We start from the raw sequence: 10,515 nt of genomic DNA, 5'->3' as shown, positions 1-10,515 counted from the left end.
TCTATTGTTTGCAGTACTCACCTAGTATATCAAGATTAAACTGGAGTTCTTCCGCAGAATTTGCAAAAATTACAATATCGTCTGCATACATAAGTAAGAAAATTTTCAAGAAATTAGTATCCACCTGCCCCTTTAAGATAAGTGTTTCTTCCAAGTCATTAATATAAAGAGAAAACAATATTGGCGAAAGACATTCATCTTTTCGCAACCCTAGATGACTTTCTAATATAGTACCTATGTCGTTCTGAAGCTTAACTCTTGTATATACATGACTATACATGGATTTTATAACTTTAAAAAGTCTATCCCGAACACCAAGTCTATATATTTTAAACCAAAGATTTTCCTTTACAATGTAGTCAAAAGCTTTAGTAAAATCAATAAACGTACAGAAAAATTGCTTATTTTGATTAATAAAATGAGTTATTAGTCCATGCAAAGCAAAAATATTGTTGGTAGTTCCCATCTTAGCCCTAAGACCTGCCTGTGCCTCTAGTAATACATGGTAATTTTCGGCCCAGTTTGAAAGCCTACTATTAATTAAATTTGTAAATAATTTTTAAGGACACTTAACAAAGTAATACCTCTAAAATTGTTTGGGTCATTGATACTCCCTTTTTTGTGTATTGGAACAATAAAGCCTTCGGTCCATTTATCCGGGAAATATCCAAGGAAAAGTATTTTATTGAACAGTTTTAACAAGAAAGGTGAAAGCTCAGTTTTACCGTTGATAAAAAAATCATTTAACATTAGATCTGGTCCTGCACTCTTTCCAGTATTGAGATTTGAAATACCCTTTTGTAACTTGTTTGAAGTAAATGGAATATACAATTCTACAAACATGCTATTTAATTCAGTCTGCATTACTTCATTGTTAAAATAAATTATATCGTCGTCAGCTTGAAAAAAGCTATCATTGGGATCATATATTGCCTGAAAGTATTCCGTAAAAGAGTCCATGCTTATATGTTTTGGTGTTTGGTGAGTCGTGCCTTCTTTTAATAGCTTCCAATAATCTTTTGCATTTTTATGTTTATAAAGTTTATTAGTGTTCTCTTATATTTTCTGAAAGTTGAACTTTCGAACGCTAGCCTTATATTTACTTCTAGCTTCAATCATTAGACGTCTATTTTCTTGAGAATTGTTTCTTCTGTAATTATTTAGTGCTTGGTAAAACATATTTATCATCAGAACATATGTTATTAAACAACAACGTATCTTGCTTATTCTTAGTAAATGTGTTAGTGTTCACACTAGATTTTGATTTTCTCGAAACTAAAGGTTGGCAAATACTATCAATACCTGTAACACACTTATTTAAATTACTATCAATATCATTTCCCGAAGACGCCTGTTTAACATTATTTTCTAAATTTGCCATTAGTGTCTTAAATGTCACACTTTTAAGCGATTGTGTATATAGATATTTGTTTTCGCTATCCCATTAAAATGTATACAAATTATTTTTATTATTAATTGTAGTAGTAGTAGTAGTAGTAGTAGTAGTAGTAGTAGTAGTAGTAGTAGTAGTAGTAGCAGCAGTAGTAGCAGTAGTAGCAGTAGTAGTAGCAGTAGTAGCAGTAGTAGTAGTGGTGGTGGTGGTGGTGGTGGTGGTGGTGGTGGTGGTAGTGGTGGTGGTGGTGGTGGTGGTGGTGGTGGTGGTGGTGGTGGTGGTGGTGGTGGTGGTGGTGGTGGTGGTGGTGGTGGTGGTGGTGGTGGTGGTGGTGGTGGTGGTGGTGGTGGTAGTAGTAGTAGTAGTAGTAGTGGTAGTAGTGGTAGTAGTGGTTGTAGTGGTAGTAGTGGTAGTAGTGGTAGTAGTGGTAGGTGGTGGTAGTAGTGGTAGTAGTGGTAGTAGTGGTAGGTGGTGGTAGGTGGTAGTAGGTGGTGGTAGTAGGTGGTGGTAGTAGGTGGTGGTAGTAGGTGGTGGTAGTAGGTGGTGGTAGTAGGGGGTGGTAGTAGGTGGTAGTAATAGGTGGTAGTAGTAGGTGGTAGTAGTAGGTGGTAGTAGTAGGTGGTAGTAGTAGGTGGTAGTAGTAGGTGGTAGTAGTAGGTGGTAGTAGTAGGTGGTAGTAGTAGGTGGTAGTAGTAGGTGGTAGTAGTAGGTGGTAGTAGTAGGTGGTAGTAGTAGGTGGTAGTAGTTGGTGGTAGTAGTAGGTGGTAGTAGTAGGTGGTAGTAGTAGGTGGTAGTAGTAGGTGGTAGTAGTAGGTGGTAGTAGTAGGTGGTAGTAGTAGGTGGTAGTAGTAGGTAGTAGTAGTAGGTAGTAGTAGTAGGTAGTTGTAGTAGGTAGTAGTAGTTGGTAGTAGTAGTAGGTAGTAGTAGTAGGTTGTAGTAGTAGGTTGTAGTAGTAGGTGGTAGTAGGTGGTAGTAGGTGGTAGTAGGTGGTAGTAGGTAGGTGGTAGTAGGTGGTAGTAGGTGGTAGTAGTAGGTGGTAGTAGTAGGTGGTAGTAGGTGGTAGTAGTAGGTGGTAGTAGTAGGTGGTAGTAGTAGGTAGTAGTAGGTAGTAGTAGGTAGTAGTAGGTGGTAGTAGGTAGTAGTAGGTAGTAGTAGGTAGTAGTAGGTCGTAGTAGGTCGTAGTAGTAGGTGGTAGTAGGTTGTAGTAGTAGGTGGTAGTAGGTGGTAGTAGGTGGTAGTAGTAGGTAGTAGTAGGTAGTAGTAGGTAGTAGTAGGTAGTAGTAGGTAGTAGTAGGTAGTAGTAGGTAGTAGTAGGTCGTAGTAGGTCGTAGTAGTAGGTGGTAGTAGTAGGTAGTAGTAGGTAGTAGTAGGTAGTAGTAGGTAGTAGTAGTAGTAGTAGTAGTAGTAGTAGTAGTAGTAGTAGTAGTAGTAGTAGTAGTAGTAGTAGTAGTAGTAGTAGTAGTAATAGTAGTATTGCCCTTATTCGTATTATTATTATTATTATTATTATTATTACAAATTATGCAAAACTCTATCAAACAATGATCGGATAAAATGTTTGCACAGTGCACTTTATAATATGTAAACTCTTGCAAAGAACTTTCTTCCACAATACAGTAATCAACTACACTAGAACCATTACTACCTAGAAAGGTATAAGACCCAATATTTTTATCTTCACACACCCGGCCATTTGCAATTCTTAGGCCTGTTTGGATCAAAAAGTATATTAGTAAACGACCGTTTTGGTTGACTGTACTATCCTGAGAAGTTCTCGGTATAGCCCTATCAATTATATAATCATCTGGCAAAAAGTGTTGATTTTGTTAATCATTATTATCGTTTTCAACATGGTCAGACATTAAACCTACGCGTGAATTAAGATCTCCCACAATCATAAATGAGCAATTTCCCTTTTATAGTAATCATATTATCTTGTAAAACATCAAAAATATTATTTTCAATATAGATATTTCTATTTGACGTAGTTGGTCCTATATAACATACACATAAATATAGATCACAAGTTTGCTTAATGCAGCTCTTATCAATCCTTATCCATACATGACTATTATTGTGTGACAAAATAAACATATCATTAGTAACAAATCTCTCTCTGACATAAACCGATAATCCCCCTGAACTCCTTTTAGCCGTGGTCAATTGATCTAATCTATTTAAAATAAAGCATTGAAAATTCTCAACATCGTAACAAATATCTTGACAACCCCATGTTTCAGTAAAACATACAATATCATTTGTTTCAAACACAGATATAATTTCTGGTGACAAAAGTTTATTATTGCTTTTCGTTATCAATTCTTGAATATTTAATAGTGCAAATCTTAAGTTGTTATTATTATTTGCACATTCATGACTATAGACGACCTATTTATTGTTAGTCACCACAGGTATAGTTGCGGGCTGCCCGTTGATTGGTTGACTTTTGGCGGGCTTCCGTGGCGCACTTACAGAGCGAGGCTTTTTCGGCTTGGCCGTCGGTTTCGACCTAGATATCGATCTACCACGTGGCTTTGGGATGTCATTGACAAATGATTGTGGGGAGTAAATACACTATTGTCACTCCGTAGACTGGCAACCGGTTGACTAATACTAACACTGTGTGAACGACCTCGGATGTTCTGAATGATCGGCATTTGCCCACCTCTCGTAGCTGGTTGCGAGAATGACTTAGGATTGCCTTTCACCACACTAGCGAATGAAGGAGCGGGCGGTTGACTATTCGGTTGGGGGCTGACATCTTCCCTGCGTTGCGTGGGCTCCTGGGAGGGCCGAGGATCCGCTCTAGACATGAACGGGCCCCGACAGTGCTGTATGGGGTGAACTATTTCCTGCCAATCTGGGAATTCGTCCCTTACCAGCCTGTCATTCACATATAGTGTCGAAGGAAATATCAATTGAACTCTGTTGCTCCTATTCTCCCTATACTGTTTAAAGTCCACCAAACAACGCTTTCTGGCGGCACGAATGTCTTCCAGGTAATCCCTATCTATGGCGTATCTATTACCCGCTAGCCGCCTTGCATTGCGCATGACCAAATCAACTTCTTGTTTATATCTAAACGTAACAATGATAGGTCTTTTTTGAGTAGCATTTTGATTTCGAGAGACGGGAGCCAGTCTAATTGCACAATCAATGTATAAACTGTCAACATCTAAATTCAATTGCGAGATGAAAAAGTCAATAACTTCTTCTGTGACGTTTCCGTGAGCCATTCTAGATTCCTCCAAACCATATATGATCAAATTTGTGCTTTTACCCTGCGCTTCTAGATTTAAATATTTGTAATCGAGGCATTTTATCTTATAGTCATGCTGATCAACCCGTACCTTTGTGTCCTCGAATGGTTTCTGCGCTGTTGAAAACGACACCTGACTACGTTCAATTGCTTGCATTTTTGAGAATAACACATTTAATTTGGTACCCGTATCTAGCATTTCAAAAGTTTCCATTTCAACACTACCTGTATTCTGCCTAGCGCGTTTCCTCTTATTAGCCACTTGAGTCCATTGTTCACTAGTCTGTTCACCTGAATGTTCAACTGTGGCCGGCATGTTTAAAACTTTGCCACCAGTCACCCGTGCATTCCCAAACAAATCTTGAAAGAAACACTGAAATACTTAAAAAATCCTCAAAACACACGAGCTAATAAATACGTGACCATTACTATGTCCGCCATTATAACACAAAGTACTGTTTATTGCACACCAAACGTTATTTGTTACTTGATAATCATAACCTGAATGACAGCAAACGTTAACTTTACGGCAATAATACCCATGCCATAACGAGAAATAAGACTGTCTTTAAAGGTGTTTGTTTGCAGTTGTCTGACGAACAATTGACCTTACGACAGGATTTGATTGACAGGTCCTATCAGCCAATCAGAATGTAGGGCTGATAAGCCGTGTTGCTATCCGCCATTTTGTCCGTCAAACTGACCAGAGTCCGTCATATACATGCGCTGGCAATTCCTCGCCTTTTTATGTATTATGGTAAAAAGGTGTTGTCATGGCACTTGTAATTCGGATACAAGGTAGCCAGGCCTACTAAAGATGGCTTTCAATTCGTTCCGTATTCGAAACTAGCGAGTTATTTAGAAAAATGCAAGTGCTGTATCAGACTCTGTGGAAGACCTCATCAACAGCTGAACTTGGAAATTTTGAAAGATCGTTCAAAGGCGAAACATCTATACGTCTGTACAAAAGTATTTTTTGAACAAAACTACTTATTTAAATCCACTCAAAATTTATTTAATAGTGAAATTGTCCGTGCATGACCTAAATAAGTGTTACTATTTTTAAACTATAAACATCGTACATTTATGCTTTGGCTTGTGTTGTCAAATCGGCATTAATGGCCATTTAATATCAGGTTCAACATGGACACGATTGATTTCATTCAAGATAGAGGTATTTTTGTTGATACCGTTATGTAGTTTTTATAAACTGCTTTGCTTTCAAAGTAAATCAGGAAATATCGTACAAGTAAATTTTTGTCCGAACCATCGCATGCTTCCGAATCTCATCTACTCGTATGGTTCCTATGTAAACAATGGCTTTTGTAGCTGTATTTCCGACACATTTCATAGATTTCTTATTTTCATATCAGCACTTTGTCGACGGGAAATCCAATCAAGAAAACCCTGACCCTCAAGCAGCTACTGTATTTGACCAGCTCACACCAGCTAGGCCTCCTCCAAAACTCAGATAAATATTTGAGCCACCAAAACAAAACGAGAACAGATCGGTCTGAATCGATAAGGTTTTATTTTCTGTATAAAACAATTTATTTCACTGTACATTTAAATCAATTATTATGTTCATTAGAACTTGATTCTGCCAAACATGTGCTGTAAAGACTTAGACTTATTATGAATAAAGAACAAGTCAAACATGTACATATTTTCATTGTTATTCTTATATTTTGGGCCATTTACGTAAATCTACAATATTTAATGATAGTTCATCCAATGTTCAGAGTCCGGATCACATGCACACTCGATTAACAGTATTCTTAAAGTTGCGCTCTCACAGAATTCTAGTTTGACACTTTTTGTCTCAGAATCGGCTTATTTTGGCATTCTTTAAATTAAGACCTAATATATAAATCACAAAGCAAACTTCTCCGAGCCAAAATATGATAAATGCAATCGAATCCTGTGTAAGTTGTCAAAGTGATCAATCTGTAAAAGTGCAGCTTTAACAGTGAAAAATAACTTCTGCTAATGCTATATATTTTAAAATATATTTGCCATTGCAATAAAGAGATATTCACCTACAATATCATACATAAACACCAAAGAAATATCAAAGTTTAAGTAATGTTTGCAAAACAACAATGTATTTAATAAATCTGATATTAAATATGCAACAACTGGTGTTATACTCCAGAACTGAAGCTAATATCATAGAGGTACATCCTTCTAAGAATCCATCAAAACAACATGCTGGACAACTTCAAGAACTCTCTTCAAAAGACCGCACTTTCCTGAAATAAATAAAAGATGCCAATATTAAAATAAATCAGTTACATGTATTGTTAAATATTTTAATACTAGCTGTAAATGCTATTGCCGTTGATGTTTGCTTTCTACATGTATATCATAATGAAATATTGATAAGATAATAGCTAATGTTTTGTGGTTGTTGATTTTCTCTGGACAAATAGTCCATTACTTTTGTACAGCAAAGTAAAACTAAATGTTATAAAAAGCTTTAAAATAGGTCCTACCGATTATTTGTAAAACTTGTCATCACTGGTTTTCTCTTGCGGTTGACATTGCCTGGACTGGCAAATACCATGTGTGTGTGGGGGGGGGGCGGTTTCCGGTCTTATGCTAGGTCCCCTGTGGCGGTAGGCTTGTTGAAGACAAGGGGACTTCCTTATCTCCATCAATCAGAATACTTTAATGGTGTCAACGGTAAATAGCAGGAGACGCTCCACCAGCCTTAACCGGTAAATGGGGGGAGGGTAGTGTGTGTGGGTTAGAACCAGCTGCCCGGTCAGCTTAGTTGGTTAGAGTGCCGGGCTAGTGTTCTGGTGGTTGTGAGTTCGAGCCCCACACCGGGGGCACTTTTCCTCCCAGGTCTACTTTTACAGCCAGAGTGTGTGAACATGTTCCACAATTTCTGTAAGAACAAAAATCAAAGCATGTGAATGTTTGAGCAATGCAAAAGTTACAGATTGGTATCACCCACGATTGTCACTTGTCAACTATTACATTATTATTCATAAGTCAATCGCTGAAACTTTTTATGCATAACCCCAATAAACCATTTCTGCTCATACTATAGAATACAAGGTTAAACTGTATAGCTGGCATGTAACTGTTATTTAATGTCACTTCCGGGTTCCCCATTCGGGCCATTTATGATTTACTCATATTGTGCGATGATTTAATCTTTGTTTCAACAGTACTGTAAGAGGGACCGGTGTTATTAAAAGTTAAACTTACCCTTGTTTGCATTTACAGTATGCGTCACACACACGCTTTTCCTTTGTATCGATGTCAATATTGACAACATGGCGGCTATCCGATTTTCTCTGACTTGGATAGATTTCACCCCGTAAATGTTAGATATCGTCATTTTCTAAAGATATATCGAGCCTTCCGATGAAGCAGCCAGTTACAAATTCCTTTGATATTCTATTTTTTTCGCATTGTAATGTCACATTTATGATAATTTGTCAGGAATATCGGAAAGCGAAACGTCGCGAGAGGCCATTACTTCCTCGTTTGTTTGACGGACATAGACAGAGTTCGCTCCCTTGATATCAGGGGGCGTGGCTTAGAAGCTGCTGTCGTAAGGTCAATTGTTTTCAACGATTCGTTAATTCGGGACCGTGTTTAAGACTAAATAATAGTTGTATAAAAAAACAGCAACATGCTACAATAAATCCGTACGCTTATGTCCAAATCTAGCGTTAGTAAGTCTGGGTATTCTTTCGACAGTCGGTTAAGCCCCTGCCTATTATTTTAGGACATCCTTATCTAGCCAATGCCGTTCATTCTCGGAATCAGATTCTTAAGTGCATACTACAAATCAAGTGGGTGAGATTGAGATATTTTAATTGCAATGTATCGTCTGCTGTGCTGCTTCAGGTGTTTGGTTTACGCTTACACATCCGGTCCCGACATAGATTTATAATTGCGACTGGCAAACTGACAGTTAATGGATTGTGCCAGCGAAAATGACGCCAATTATAACTTTTGCACTTGGTTTGATAACTATCTATTTCAATTAAACATTTTAAGATACAAAACGTTAAAGCGAAATCAGAAAATTTACTCTGGTAACAATTCTGCAAACTAAAAGTGATATATGAGCAAAACAAATAATCACCGTGGAATTGAGAAGGGAGCTTTAAAGCTTACATGCTTCGCTTCTGTCACTCTTTCAGGCTGCTCCTACTGGTGTTAAAACAGTTATGACTTATATATAGAATGTTTAACTTTTTATAATGTGATGGATAAGTTGGAAGGTATTTGCCAAAGATATGAAGTACTAAGTGGTAGTATGCGGTTGAAATGAGGACGAAATGGAAGAGACAAAAAGGAACAGTAAGAATAACGAAGAGGGGAAAGGGATGGCCATGAAACAGGTCAGTGGTAGAATCAAGATTGTATCTAAGATATCAAATGCGTTTGGTTTGGTGAATGTAGTGCTGAACGTGGTTGAGTATCATTGCAGTGCCCACGTACGTTTTTTTAATGTATCTAAACAGTAGCGGCTGAAGTGACAGGCCTATTAAATGTTTTCACACCAGTCATTGGGGCTATATTCAATACTTTAAGAAAACTCATCTCCATTTAGGTTACTTCAGTGCATCAGCAACCTTGCACGATTAACACTAGATTTACGTTCAACCTCAAAGTTTGTTTTATTTCTGTTAAGATTATACTTTCCGGAGAGCAATGATACCGAAGAAATCTTTCAGTAGGTCATTACAAAGGATAGCGTACATAGCATCAATGAAATCGACATATACCGAGTTTACACGAAATATTACGAAGGTTTAAAGAATTTTGAAGATTGTAAAAGATTTTCTTCTAAATCAAGACAAAAAAGTCTAAACCAAATTTTCCCCTTTTCATTCTCTCAAGAAATGATCCGACATATGTACATGTGAAACATTGTTCCATCATGTTTAAATTATAATCGCATGCCAGTATTTGTCTTAGTTTGCACACGATGACAATAAAATCGAAATATGCGATATGAAAACAAATTATAGAAACAAAGGATATAAAGTAGAGTATTGGAAACAAAATTCTTCAAAATAAATGTGCAGTACAAATTTAGTGACAATGCACCAGAGTCGTATAAAAATACATAAATTGACGACAGGATTAGACCGGTATTCCATGTATACGCCGTCTGCGTCCGCTCCCTTCGCATTAGCGTCCGATGATCATCTACCTTTAAACTGAACAAGATAAATGATGTTTTACCTATAACATCTATCATGTGCGTCCGATCCGCGTTCGCAGTGTGATATTTAAGAGGAAGAAGACACATTAACGAACAGTTTCGGCTTTAAAGATATATATATGTATAATGTCAAAAAACACTATATTTAACACTGAACTAAAGTTCATTAACACATTTGCAGAAGGCGAATGAACACATCAAATGAAATCACATTTTTTGCAGGCAAATTTGCAAGCGTGCCTACGCACTGGATGAGGTTACGCAATGTTTGCATTCTTAATGTTTCTTTAATTTCTTCATTCATAAAAATAATTTGCAAAATATTTTTGCAGCTGAGTATTAACTGTTATGGAATTATAATCGACAACATACGCTTGAACAAAATTATAGCCGATCATTGTAAAGGTATATATCAGTTGTTAAATGATGTCGAGATAATACAATCAGAGTTCAATGTAGAAATTATTTGCTGGTTATAAAATATGCACGTCAGATTTTCTCTATCAAAATTATTGGCGAATGCTTTAATTCACTAATCAAAAAAGTCATAGCTGCGGCCTTAAGCATAAATTATGCCCATTCTCTTACACAAAATAAAGATATTAGGGGCGTCGTATACACTAGCAATTCAGTTACTCTTACCAGGAATTGCTGGCTTCGTTATTT

At 37.1% G+C, this 10,515-nt stretch overlaps 1 long non-coding RNA gene across 1 annotated transcript; it reads right to left on the bottom strand.

Moving 5' to 3' along the window:
* Positions 1 to 6,828: 6,828 nt before the first annotated feature.
* On the bottom strand, positions 6,829 to 8,102 carry LOC128244906 (uncharacterized). The gene is made up of 3 exons (XR_008263010.1): positions 7,872 to 8,102; positions 7,148 to 7,545; positions 6,829 to 6,904 (listed from the first exon to the last, which is right to left on the bottom strand). It is a non-coding gene; the product is annotated as an uncharacterized LOC128244906 (long non-coding RNA).
* Positions 8,103 to 10,515: the final 2,413 nt, after the last annotated feature.

This window comes from Mya arenaria, chromosome 8, assembly GCF_026914265.1.
Source record: "Mya arenaria isolate MELC-2E11 chromosome 8, ASM2691426v1".
Classification (NCBI taxonomy): Eukaryota; Metazoa; Mollusca; class Bivalvia; order Myida; family Myidae; genus Mya; species Mya arenaria.
Note: the sequence above shows the minus strand (reverse complement) of the source record. Positions and strands in the feature narration are given on the sequence as shown.